Consider the following 14,444-nt stretch of genomic DNA (forward strand, 5'->3'; position numbering starts at 1 on the left):
CAGTGAGTGTTCTCTATACATTGGGCTTACAGGATCAATTCCAAATTCAGAACAGGGCAGAGAACTCAAACGCTCAACGCTTGAACAGAAGTAGGGGTTAATCCAGTGGGCTCCTCACACACACCCCTTTCTTAGCTGGTCACACCTGTTGGTTCCAATCAATAAATGCATTAAATTTTAAATGGAAAATGACAAGGTGGATTTAGATGGGGAGCAAAGTATCACTCCTCCCTCCCAAACCGATTCAAACACTAATAGATGAAATAGGATGGAAACTGGCTTCAGTTTAAAGGAGCAGAGTGAATCACAGGGACAGAACATTTGAAAAGGAATGTATTTTCATGTAAACTTTCATGGTTGCATCTCTCATAACTGGACATGAGGAAAGATGTTAACAAACTGAAGAGTAAGAAAAACATGGAAAAGGAATCAAATTACAAAACCCATCTTTCCCAAGTCATCAGAGAGAACATTTTCTGCAACTCTAAATTACAGAGAGCCAGCCAGACTCAAGATACAAGTTTGTAACTCAAACACACACACACACACAAAAGTTTTGATGGTTGTGCTGCAAGCAGAAGACTGAATCCTGGCATTTGCTCCACTTGGAGGCAGAGTGCTCTGGGGAGGGTTTCCAAATAACGGATTAAGTTCTGATGTCACTGGGAGTTTTGCAACTAACTTCAAAGGCAACAGGATTTCACCCTGGAAATCTAAGTCCGGCCCAAAGGTGAAGGCCCAGCTTGCCCACAAGTTCCTTTGGGAGGAGAAGAAAACCTCAGAACACACTCTTGAGCATGCAAGGATCTAGAAAATATAAGCAGAATGGATAATGACAGCCTTTAACTTAACTTAAAAGCCTTTAACTTAACATTTCAACCTTTTAGCGCCACTATATACCGACATATGGCGACAATAAATATTTGGTCTGAACCCCATTACATTTTAAAATAAATGGTCAGATAATTACAAAAATTTTAAAATTTTGATCAAAACAGGAGGAAAAAGCTTTGAAATATTTAGTGAATTTCTCCCGCGTTTTTAACTCGTTCTTCATTTTACAGAAGTACAGAATCTGAGTGTCTAGCCTCCAAACCAACACTGAGAAGACACCTACAGTGACGTAAAATACACAGATATGGTCAGATCTTTAGGTCCAAACAAGTTGCATTCAATGTACAACCACAGGAAGAGGGAAGAACCAATGGCTGACCAACTTTGCATTTCCCCAATCCTACAGGTGACAAGGGGGCTTATTTCAGCCCCTGGCTGAAGTTAGGGCTGTGCTAACAGCCCACTAGAGTTGCTCCACTTGCCTAGGTTCACTTGTGTGCAAAGCACTCTGTCCACACCCCCTCCCACTCAAGACAGGCTCCCTGCCGAACACCAGCAAAGCCTCAGATTGAGGTGTAGAGCCAGCTATGCTGACTCTATGGTAGCCAGTGATTCCTCACATGCAAGGGAAGTTCCTAGCTGCCAAGGAGCAGCACAAACATGATGGATGGGCTAAGGATCTGGGCCATGATTTTTTTTCTTGTTTCACTTTGATTCAGCTAAGACCACTGCCCCCTCTGCTCCCCTGGATATGAATTCCTGGACACACTGGGTGCTTTGTCCATTTGCTGAAATTGGTGCCAGCCCTGTGAGCAGCCAGCAGCGAAGTCAGCCAAGTACATTTACTTCCTGCTTTTTGGTAGAGAAAGCAGATGGGAATAAGTGAGACATACTTTCAGTCCTGGTGAAGGGCAACAAAAAGGTTAATGCATCATTGCTGTGCTCCCGTGTCCCTGAGGCTGAGATGCTGTCTCAGGATTAAAGAAACGCTAGGACAGAACTCATCCTTTGTGTAGTTGGGCTTGGCTGCCATGAGATTACAGCCTTGGTAGAAGCTCCACCTCTGGTGGAGGATAGCTGGTCATATTATTGAGACATAGTTGCGGCAGCCTTTTCCCATAAAATGTTAGTGGGTGTTTCTTTAGGTGTACCATGTGGCAATACATACAAAAGGAGGGCCAGATCCTCCGCGGGTGTAAACTGGTGCAGCACCACTGAAGTCAGTAATGCTATGCTGATTTAGACCAACAAAGTATTTGTCCCACAAAGAGGGCAGGCAGATATGGGGGTTCTGCTGGTATGTATCTGTGCACGTAACTCAAGTCATTTAATTCCATACCTCACTATCCATCCAGGTGCACAGTTTTTGCAGGTGCAGAGTGCATTTGTGTCATGCACTTGTTGCTCCTTGCTTAGAAAAGATAGTTCAGAAACTCACCAGTACTTTTAAAGGTGATATCTAGCTACATAGGCAATACACATTCCAAAAAATGATTAATTCTAGCCTCACTCAGAAACACTCCTGTTCCAGGCAGGAGTCAAAAAACTGCTCAAAACAGCAGCAAAATCACAGCATATGGCCAACTGGACAACTTTATTCCACTTCAAAGGAATATTAAGTAAAACACGCTGAGGTTTATTTTCTTCTTGTTACACTCATAAATCCCCATTAATGCTAATGGCTTCACAAAAATTCAGAAGCACTACAAACACAAAGAAGAAAGCAAAACTGACCACCAATATGCAAAAGCACCTGCACTTTAATCTAAAACAAGGCCTGTGTGTGTGTGTGTATATATATATATATATATATATATATATATATTCTTTTAAACCAGGCAAGCAGCATGCAATAATGCAAACACAGATTTTGACAACTAATATAAAATCTGAAATTCATTAAAAAATAGTAAAATGGGAGACCAGAAATTCAGTGCTGGTATTAGTTTGTCACCTTTACAGGAGATCAGAAAACTGGTTCTTAAGGTTAAAGAAAAATTGAATCAATTTTTCTAAGAAAACCATTTCCTACCATCTTTGAAAACAAGAATGCCTACAGTGATCTGATTGGATTTGTTCTGATTGTTTTGGCTCAGCTCCTTCACCCTCCTCAGCTGGGTGGCTAAATGTTAGTCTAACCACTAGGTTCAGAGAGTTCTCTTATTAACCTTCCACTCTGTGTTTCCAATTTTAGACAGGAGCAAAACTATCTTTCAGCAAATTTCACCTATTCTTAGTTAAACCTGAAATCTCACCTCAGAAGCATGTTCACAGATATGATGCTGGACTACAGCTGACGGATAGGATAGTATGCAATTAATATATTAGGGTTAGGCCTTTACTAGCTGAGATGGCATTTCTTCATCTATTAGAGGGTTATTCCGGCTGCAGTTAGAAAGACACCATAAAAGATCATCAGATGTAGCCCAAACAGAGAAGTGGAGACATGATTATACTAATATGGGGAGAAATACTGAAAGGATTACGTACAGACACATAACTAGTGGCAACATATGAAACATTTGCTCTTATGTAGTAGTACTAGGACTGACCGATATCATTTATTTAGGATGTTCCCCTACGTGATTAGATCACACACTCTTGAAATCAGGCTAGTAGTGTGTCAAACAATCCACTCAAACCGTGCATGCACATACTCAAAATCAGCCAATGATCAAGTTAGATTTGCATTCCTGAACCAGCCATGTCTCATTTGAATTTTATTCATGCCTACAAACATTTAATTAAAGCTGGATACTAACTAGTTTGTAGTGTGTGGATCTCCACAGACATTCTGCACTTGATGTTCACTTGGCGTCTTTCCAATCTGACTCACGTTCAACAGAAAGGCCACCTGGAGCAAGTCACATGATATTTTCTAACATGGCTGCCAAGCCCTACTTGAGCAAACCAATCAAAGATGAACCTTGCCAATAAGTTTGCAATTATAATTTCACATGGGAAAAATCAGATTCGATAGAAATTAAATATTTTCTAACTTCATGACTTGAAATCTGTCATCACACAAGACACCAACTTTGCTAGCAAAAATTGTACAAAGTCACAGAGCTCTAATCAGTACCACACCTTGTGCAGTAGTATTTGGCCATCAGTGTGACATCATCATATGCACATAAGCTGTATGTAGCAGAGGGCAAAGATGCATACACAAAGGGGAGAGGGAAGACAGAAAAACCAACATGGCAAAGTAACCATTTTTGTTACAGTGAAGTTACCATTAATATTTTTGCTATTGAATTTTGCATGGTTTTGTCATCTTGGTAAAACACAGACATCCTGGATAATCCACAGGAGCTACGCTATCTAAAATTATGCAGTGCACGAAGACTGCCTGCCTATGCACTGGTCATAAAAAGGGCACTAGGGAAGCAAAGAGGAACCACTGGAAAAAGGGGCCAGCAGCACTGAAGAAATGTAGTCCTGATATAGGCCTATGCTACTGCACTGCCCAAAGCAGTAGGCTCAAACTCAGTGTAAGCCTTGTAGCTACTGAAAACTGACATTATCCACATCCAAGGGTCAGCCTAATGTTAATTAAAGCTTCACACTTACGGCACTGCACAAATATTTCAGCGTAAGCCTCTCCAAAAAAAAATCCAAAGGAACAATATGCAAATCGGTTATTTTCAAATATAAATAAATTCACATCAGAACTCCCTACAACCTTATATTTATTGGTTATTACTTAATTTGTTTCAGTAAACAAATTAAAGTAACTTCTCTAATAATTTCATATTTAAACCAAACATATAACTTCTGTGTTTCTTTTAATTTTCTATGTTTGAAAAAAAAAATCATATTATAAATCAAGATTGAAATCTTGGCCCCACTAAAGTCAATGCAAGTTGTGCCATTGACTTCAGTAGAGCCAGGATTTGACCTCACGTTTTTCCTCTTGTTGGCAGGAAAGTTGCATGATGAGATACTTCTTTTACTGACTCTTCCTCTCCACGTTGTGCTGTCTTGGCCTACTTCTTACACTGATAAGATCATTCTGAAGAAACCCAGGGCTTAGTTGTTTGGCTGATGACCATAGTTTGTTATTTTAGCGACTCCTTTTACCAAGGTTTTTATCCCGCTCATTTCAGCTTTGTTTGACCTCTGTAGACAGTCTCATTGCCTCTCTCTCTTTGCATGCTGTTGTAATGTTTGAATACAAATATAGTACTTCTAAACCAGATGCACCACTGCAACTGTTGCTTACTACAGGTGAAAAAAGCGAGGACACAGAGTAAACAAAATAATGAATGGGACAGAGATGGTAGATCAGGAGGCTCTATTCATCCTTTCTCATAACACACAAACAAGGGGACAGTCAATGAAATTGAAAGTTGTTAAACAAATAAAAGGAAAGACTTGACACAAAGACACAAAATTAGCTGGTGGAAATCATTGCCACAACACAGCAGTGAAGCTAAGAGTTTAGCAGGATTCAAAAAGGGATTACGCATATATTGGATAACAAGAATATCCAGAGTTAGAACAGTAAACACGAACCTAGAGTAACAAGAATTTTGGAAGGAATATAAATCCTCTTGCTTCAGGATTTAAGACAACCTCTAACTATCTGGAATTAGGAGGAAGCTCAGGGGTAGATTATTCCCCAACTGCCTACTTTGGGGCTTTTTTCACCTTTCTCTGAAACATCTGGTCCTGGCCTCTTTTGGAAACAGAATACTGGACTAGATGGACCAGTGATCTAAAAGAAGCATGGTAGTTCCCATGCGGTTCTATTCTCATGAAGTTACTTTCTGAATTTAGTAAATGGATATGGGAGATGGAACAGTTGCTCTCATGAACTCATGACTATGTAATAGCCTCATCTGCAATACACAAGATCCAAAACCTTGACAATTGAATTCTTGTGTACACAGCAGCAGTTCAAACATCCACATACTGTCTAACTAACGTGCATCAACCCTACTTTGGCAGGACCACTTCTTGGAGGCGAGAAGGTATTTCATTATCCTTGTCCAGACAGTCCTTAGTCTTCCCTACTCAGACTGCAAGCATGGTTGAAAACGTGGTTTTTAGGATATGGACTTTCATTGCTCTAGGAACTGGACTGAGTCCATCAAATTATTTTACAAAGCCTGCCAAATAGTCTTCCGATGCTAATAACTTTCAGACATTACTGACCTGGGCCAAACTGGAACTAGTCAGCTGGAGGTCACAAACTCTGCATCCCATTATCAAACGTCTGAGCCATCCAACCCCGCCCCCCACACTTATTTATCTAAGAACATGTTCACAACTGTTAGCCATTTGACATTCTATTTATGTTCGACGTAAAGCTAGTAGTTATATCTACATCAAGTCGATTTCAGTGACGTCTGATGTTATTTTCAGTGGGCAAACCAGTTAACTCATGTGACCATGAAGTTCATCATTAAGTGGTCTGCCTCTCTATTCTGACTGGTGAATAAAACTTCAGAGAAAGAATAGTAGAACTAACTGCCATAACTTGAGAAATTGAAATAGAAACTCATTGCATGTGAAAATTCCTAAGAGTCAAATAAATGACTCCCAAAAGGTCATTTGCTTGGCTTGGCTAGGTGGAGAAAATACTGTTAACTACTTCTACAAAGGATGAACATATAATCCCATTTCAAACAATCTTTGTATTCAAAATTACATCCTACCTATTTTGATACATATATGAATTTATCATATGAGACTGTATTTCTGCAACTCCCATCTCATTACTAAGTTCACCCCAGCCTTGTAGCATGCACCTCACTATATCACTCAAATCTCAGCTTGACATTAGTGCTAAACAATATTCATTAAGAGCGTCACCAAAGTGCAACATGTTAGTAAATCAAACCCTCAATGCTCTATTTTACAAATTTCATGGGCCACTAGGGATAATTAAAAGGGCAATTATATAAAGTTTGGTGCAGTTTTGAGAATCAAATGACATTTTCTGCTTTAAAGCACTTGATTATCTGGTCTTTTTCTATTAAGAACATCTTTTGTACTTTTATGGTCAAACAGTACAAACAAACAATAACTGCTCTTCAAGAGGCTTCAATTATTTCTCTCTCTTTTTTGGTCAATCACTGCTCATTTCTGTAAATTATAGTCTGAGACAGCAAATGGAAAAAAATTAGACTTTTTAAAGTGGCTGATTAATATAAAATGATACTGAGCTTCAGATGTTGCTTAAACTGCAGCTCTGTACAAAAATGGCATTGCTTTGGGTGTTTACAGTGCCCAAGTGCTGTTTGGTTTGTCACTGTGTTTAACCACCACTCTAAAGCTAGCAAAGTACATTACTGGTAGTAACAGCTCATGAAAAATACAGCAAAGAAACTGCTAGTGGCAGAAGCATTTAACTTTCTTGTTAGCAGCCTCCCCCATGTGGCACTTTAGCACCAGCAAGTTGTTTATTATGTTCTGTGCCAGGCAAAACTGATTAAATGGGGCTCTTAAGAATCAAAGCGTTATAAATTCATGGAAATACAGCAAGCAATAAATTCCATGGAATTAAAAGCTTACTAGTGCTATTAGCATTTCAGGGTGTTTGCATTGTTAATACTGATGTACAAAAATGATGTTCCTATAAGACAAGTTAACCCAATACAAGACATGCATTAGCTGTAATATATTTATACAATGTCCTCATTACTTGCAGCTTTTTCCCCCCAACCTGAAATACTCAATGTTTTAAAGGAAAATCTAAAACAAATCAGTGGTCTAGAGGACAAAGATTTACATTCCCTTTGAAATAAAAATCAGAAATATTGTACATGAACCATACCACCTTTATTATTATGTGAAACAGGGGGACTTGAACATCCCAAAGCATGAAACACAGGGGCAAATGCATATGGGGGAAAGGCAAGGTTACTTCACTCACACAAAAGACTCAAACCTGTTTTGCACCAACTTGGTGCTGATTTAACAATTTAATGGGTAAGCCCAATGCACAGAAATATTAATACTAAAAAAAGGAAAAAGGCTGTTCTAGTCTGAACTGCCGGTCAGTAAATCTGACAATACCCCCCTCCAAAGAGTCACAGTTTTACTCCTGGAATTTGTACTCTGGGTCTTAGTATCATCATTCCATTTACAGGACTCTGATGGCAGACAACTAACTTCTGTATCATTACCTTAGGGCTGTGCACACAACACTGGTATTAGTTCTTCCCTTCTGCCGATCTGTTTTTAGAAGACTGGTACTTTGTAGAGAGCATTCCTTTCAAGCAGAAAGTTTGGTAAAGAGGCCTCACAAGAGGGTGGCGGGGCAAACAAAAGGGGAAGAGCGGAACATACTTTCCAAAATGTAGGGAAAAAATAGGCCTTGCAATTTTTTGGTTAGCAGATAACATTCTGCACTTACATTGCACTTTTCTGAGGATCTCAAAGCACTTTGCAAACATTGTCCCACAATGCCCCTAAGAAACAAAGCAAATGTTATCTCTTTCCTACAGAGAGTGTTATCAAACCAGGAATTACTACTACTGTTAGTACTTGTTAAAAGACAACGATATGCTGAGCACATTGGCATCATATAGAAGTAAAGACAACATCTGCACCAAAGAGCTCAGTTTTTATGAAACTCGGCTCAAGTCACACAAGCGAACCAGTGGCAGAGCTAGAAAAAGAATTCAAAACTCCCGACTCCCAGGCTCATGCTCTAAGTACTACTTGACATTCCCCAGAGAATCAAACAGCAAAACAAAACAAAACAGAATAGTAGGTTTTAAAACACTCAGAGGCATACTGTCCTTGTGATGTATGCATGTCCTGGCAGTTACACTTCAGTATCAAGAGAAATACCCCAGCTATTGGCAGAGATTTAGTCCTTTAATCTGAAAATTTAAATCTCTCTCTCACACACACACACAAAGGAATATTTACAGCTGAGGGATCTACATGCAAAAAGTATCAGCCCACCAGGGTACGTGCATCTGACGCACTTGGGGTTCTATTTGCAGTGCTGAGAAACACCAGGAAGCAGGCATGGACGGACTTGTAGAGCACATGGGGGAGCCCTGATCCCAAGAAGCAAAAGCTAGGGCAGTGTCAGAAGTGCTTCAAACCCATAGGCAGGGCTTTCTGGGAAGCTCACTAAAATGATAAACACGTTGGAATGCCTTTATTATATGATTGCTATCATTAGGTAAGAAGGGTGAGAGAAGAGACAGTAGAAAGGGGGTGGAGGGATATGTGGAAGGGCAGAGTAGGGGAGAAATACTTTTCATAATATGTTAAAAATAAATGCCTCAAAATAACAAGGAGTTAACCATTTGAGTGTGTTTCTTGGTACCAGATTTCACAGAGAAGATGGCTCCTGCACTTAGCTATGGCGAGCATGTCAGATGCCCCAGGTTGGGAGGGACCTAGGCAACTGGCCCCTGATCATAGAATAGCAGCATGATCAGATGTGCTGTGTCAGAGCTGCTCCTACGGCCAATACTAAACATGCTACAAGACTTTCCCTATTTTTTAAAAGAAATAAGGACACTCACAGCCAAAAGGCAGCAATAGGATATTGTTGACATCAAAATGCAAACAAGCCTAGGGAAGAAAACACACAATAAATCAGGGGAGCACATGTTTGTCAATACCTCTGCTCAACAGTGCATTTCTCTGAGCCAAAAGTTTTCTGCTGGACACCCATATTAGTCAGAATCCCAAAGTGTCCAGCATCAAGCCTAACAGAATTCATGCTCCAGAGATGAAAGCACGAATGACTGGCTTCATGATGAAGTGACCAGTAATACTACTATTCTCAGAGAGGGCAGGGGCTATGTTCTGTTTACATATATTCCCATGCAGCTGGACCTTTGCTGCTACCCTTACTCAAAGACAGGCTCCTACAATGGCGTAATACAAATGTCACCACACCAAACCACATTATAAATCTGCCAAACTGGGAACCACAACATTTGGGTTTAGTGTGACAAACTCAATCAAGGCTGGTTCAAGTAAGTTCAAACCAAACCATTTATCAGCTTCCTTCTAGGCTTCCCATGCCAAGTGCACTGGGAGGGAGACTGGGGGCAACCAGAGAATGGGGAGAAGGTTTACCTGGAATTTTTAAACCTTAGAAAATACGTAGAGAAATTATTGCAAAGTGATGTACTGATCCCAACTTATGGAAGGGTGGTGTTGCATTTGACCTAGGTATCATGAGTATATAGCACTTTTGCCTTGATGATTACTGACACACCCTTTAAATGCAATATTTGCATGTGAGGCAGTATGACTTTAGGAACTAAGCAGTCTGGTAGCCAGGAACTCCTAAGGATACATCCTCCCTCTGCTGGCCTTGGGCATGTCACTCATCTCTCTGTGTCAATTTGCCCATCTGTAAAATGGGTACAATAACTCATATTTACCTACTTCAAACAGATGTAGTTATTACTTGTAAAGCAGATACTGTAATGCACACTACACAATTGAAGTATTACTATTATATTATTGTGATTTTCATAAAGTGATGCTGAAAAATAAGTCATAATAATACTCCTAAATTAACACTTTCCTTACATTAATTCCAATGATTTATAAAGTATGATGTTGGAAACTTTCAGTATAAACTCAGCAATGTATGAATCCTTACTCTATGGCAATGATCAAGAGCTTTTAAAGATAACTAAGTTGCATAAATGCTAAGAGTTTTATTTTAACCCCTCTAATTTAGCATATCAGGCTCAAGGTTGGATAGTACCAGTATATATACTCGCCACCTATTGTGAAGAATTAAAACCACAACAATTTAAAGAGAGTGTCATCCTAGATTATCAGCACTGATTGAATTTAATTCATTTTGTGGTTTTAGCTCACCCCAGAGGGCTGGGTGAAATTTCAAAATGCTATAAAATACTATGAAAAAGTTGGAAAACAATTTTGAAATTTCACTTTCACAGGTTCATAACTGACCCATTTCTCATTTTGCAAAATTCTGTGACTTTTAAAAATCAAATGTTTGAGCTAAACAGTTACCGAATAGCAAGAATATTTTCTAGAATAATTTCAAATCAAATTTAAGCCAAAATACTGATAAAAAGATAATGACAAATTTCACTAGGAAAAAAAAAACCCCAAAAACACTCATTTCAACACAATATTTTTTTTCCATTATTTTTAATGGAAAAAAATATTATTTTTTTTCCATTATTTAGTTTTTCCACTATTTGTTTTGTTTCCTAAGGCTACGTCTATTCGTCCAGCTAAGGATGCGTCTCCCCTGCACGTGTGCACCTCCTCGTATTAGCTCTCATTGAGCTAGTGCAAGTCTAAATAGCAGCATAGCTGCGGTAGCGCAGGTAGTGCCAGAAGAGACATGGCTGAGCCAGGCTGGTTTGTACTCAGCACAGCTCAGCCATCCCTTTACTGCCTCCACCAGAGCTCCCACAGCTACACTGCTGTTTATACTGGGCACTAGGCTGATGAGAGCTAGCATGAGTATGCATACAGGAGCAGGGCAATCACATCCCTTGCTTATAGTGTAGACAGAGTCTAAAAGAGGCCTTCCTCTCCCCCCATTCCCCAACAAACAACTTTTTGTTCAAAATTTTTTGAATAATTACCATACCACGGTTTGCAAGTTTTTACTATTAGCTTTTGAGGTGACAGTGGGTTGTAGAATGGGATTATTAAAACCCTTTTTTCTATGGTTGACAGGAAAAATATGTTGAGTCTGCACAACAGACAAAGGAGCTGTGTACTGTGTAAATAAGTAACTGCAGCATTTTCAGCATCCGTGCTGTTTATGTGACCCCACCTTCCCTCTGAAGCATCACGAACAGCTTATCTAAGCTTAGTTGGAGGCCTTTTTAGTTTTATAGACCACTGATCCAATAGTTTTTTGTGGCACCAAGCACACAATACAGTAGTGGACTAAGTCGTCATGTTCCAAATCAATCTGGAGGGAAACTTCAATGCATGCTGCCAATACAGATGAAATAATTTAGCTCTTTTAAATTTGTATCAGGCAGATAATAGCCTCAAAATTGTCAGGTTAAAAAGTTTATTTTAGTTAAAGATAAAGCTTTAGCATTTTTCTGTCAAATACCATATAAATAAATAAATAAATAAATATTATTCAGGAAATACATCTTGAAGTTTCAATTTTTCTGTGGCTGTGGAAGTCTCCTATGGATGCTGCCATTTTCCTGCCAAGTGGCAGGAGGTTTACAAAATTAGAACAGGAAAAACTCATTCAGCATGGAAACCAATGGGAAAAGCTATGGATTGTGAAGACTAATTAAAAACATGTATTTCTAATGTATTCTATTGTTAGATGGCATTCAGGAATTTCAACTGAAAACAGACAGCATGCACCTCTGTAGATAATCGTCAGAGAGAAAAGCGAACACGTTTCCTCCCTTAGGAAGGGGGAGTGTAATTCCAGTCTCTCTTTTTTCAGCCTGGCACTCTGAGATCACTGCTGGAATCTAGGCTGGTGATGAGCTCAGACTGCAGGCTGGTGGGTAGAGAAGTCAAACAACGGAGCTGAAGAAGTAGGGAAAGGGCAATAGCAGCGATTAGAACCACACCATTTCTCAGGGTCAGAGGAGACAGCAAAGTTGTGTAACTTCATCCAAAATTCCTATAAATTGTCTCACTCTTTAAAAAAAGTCAATAAAAACAAAACACCATCACCTGAAAACCTGTCTACCCTACCTCTAGTTCAAGCTCTTAAATGAAATGAGCACTCAAAATATAGCACTGAGTGTGCCATCAGCTCTAACAGCAAAAATGTCCAACTTCTTGTCTGTAAGCAAGAAAATTGCAGCCTGCACAGAATAGGTGATTTTTATTTCTCTCTCCCCTCCGTCCCCCCGCCCAAACACATACATTTTGTTCAAGAAACAGCTTGTATGTGTTTTGATAAAAGTGTCATTCATTCTGAAATTTTAGCATATAAAACATTAGTTTTTCTTGGAAAAAAAAACCCACACAGTAAGCGTTGACCAGATTGAACATAAGAACAGCGACACAAGCTCAGACCAATGGCCCATCTAACCCAGTACCCTGTCTTCCAGCAGTGGCCAAGGCTAGGTACTTCAGAGGGAATGAACTAAACAGGCAATCTTTGAGTGATCCATCCCCTGTCGCGCATTCCCGCTTCTGGCAAACAGAGGCTAGGGACACCATCCCTGCCCATCCTGGCTAATAGCCATTGCAGGACCTATCCTCCACGAATTTATCTAGAACTTTTTTGAACCCTGTTGTAGTCTTGGCTTTCACAACATCTTCTAGCAAAGAGTTCCTCTGGCGAGTTCCCAATTCCCATATTTTAAAGGCCCGTGGACAAATTCCCTGGTGGTGTAAGTGTACACAGCTCTATTGGCACCAGATGCAAAACAGAAGCCCTGACCCACTGTGGTCTTTTACTACCCCAGCTGTTGTGAGCCCTGACCTGTCAGGGCAGAGACCTCCAATACCTGCCCTCTGAGGTTTGGCAGGTAGGGAAAAAAACTGACTTTCATATGAGTTGATGTGGATGAGTGTTTGGAAACGAGGTTTAATGGCACATAGCAGAGCTGTCTGTTTCAGGACACTATGTTGGGCATCATCACAAGAGGGATAAGCATTATCTGTGGAGTTACTAAGCTTAATATGCAATGGTTAAGGATGCTGTAAAGTTCCACATCGTTAAACATGGAGATTGAGAAGTCCGCCTGATTAGCCTGCAGACCTTGCCAGGGATGATCTGCAATTGCAGACCTCAAACTCCACAGGCAATCTGCATGCAACCTGAACATTTAGTAGCTTTTCTGAATAGGTACTATTCCCAGAGCATACAAGCTCCAGGTAGTGTTACCATGAAGCTCTGTTCTTTAAGCCAAAACTACTTGGCTTAAGAAGCTTATAAACTGCACCAGTTATGTCCATGGTGAGTGTAATATCCTTGAATCAACTCTATTCATTTTACAAAACTAGAAGCTATACCGTGTGTTTTTGTGACATTTCTAAGTTGCTTGAACTAGACAACTTAACTAAAAGACCTTACAAACTAGTGCACAGGATAAACTTACAGAATTTGTAATCCCATTGGAGCAACTCTATAAAAGCTATTGGGGTTTTTATAAACTCTGCAAAGTATTCATGGGGCACTCAGAGATTCGAGTTTTTTTACGGAATACATTCAAAATTAATTCCCCCATACATGTCCTAGACCTCGAAGGACAAATGACCAAAATAAATTCAGCAGCTGTTGGCCAAGTCATTTTTGAGCATCCAACTTTCAAAAAGAGAAAAAAATAACGAGGCCAGATTCTGCTCTCAGGTGCACCAATGCAAATCAGAATAATTCCTTTAGCTTCAAAACCCTTTGTCTAATTAATATCAAACTTTCCTTCAAAGTCTTACTCTGAGAGGATAAATGATTTTTTGAGACTGTTAAAGGAAGATCAATAGCAGACTTGTGGAATCTCACTCGTGGTCTTACCCTATCTGTCTCACATAACTGACTTTGCAGACATACTTACCATTCTTACAACTTCTGTAAGACCTCTCACAGGGCTTATAATGTTCTCCAAACCAGAGCTCTCAGGGGTTCAAAATGTTCTTAACAAGCAAGTCCAAAATCAACCACCTACGCTCCTTTTAAAAAAAACAACAACCAC

The 14,444-nt window shown here is 39.7% G+C and overlaps 1 protein-coding gene across 49 annotated transcripts in view; it reads right to left on the bottom strand.

The window, feature by feature from the left end:
• FOXP1 (forkhead box P1) overlaps positions 1–14,444 on the bottom strand; it is a 499,998-nt gene that overhangs the window by 262,488 nt on the left and 223,066 nt on the right. The window lies entirely within an intron of this gene.

This window comes from Chelonia mydas, chromosome 7 (genome assembly GCF_015237465.2).
Source record: "Chelonia mydas isolate rCheMyd1 chromosome 7, rCheMyd1.pri.v2, whole genome shotgun sequence".
NCBI classification, from domain to species: Eukaryota; Metazoa; Chordata; order Testudines; family Cheloniidae; genus Chelonia; species Chelonia mydas.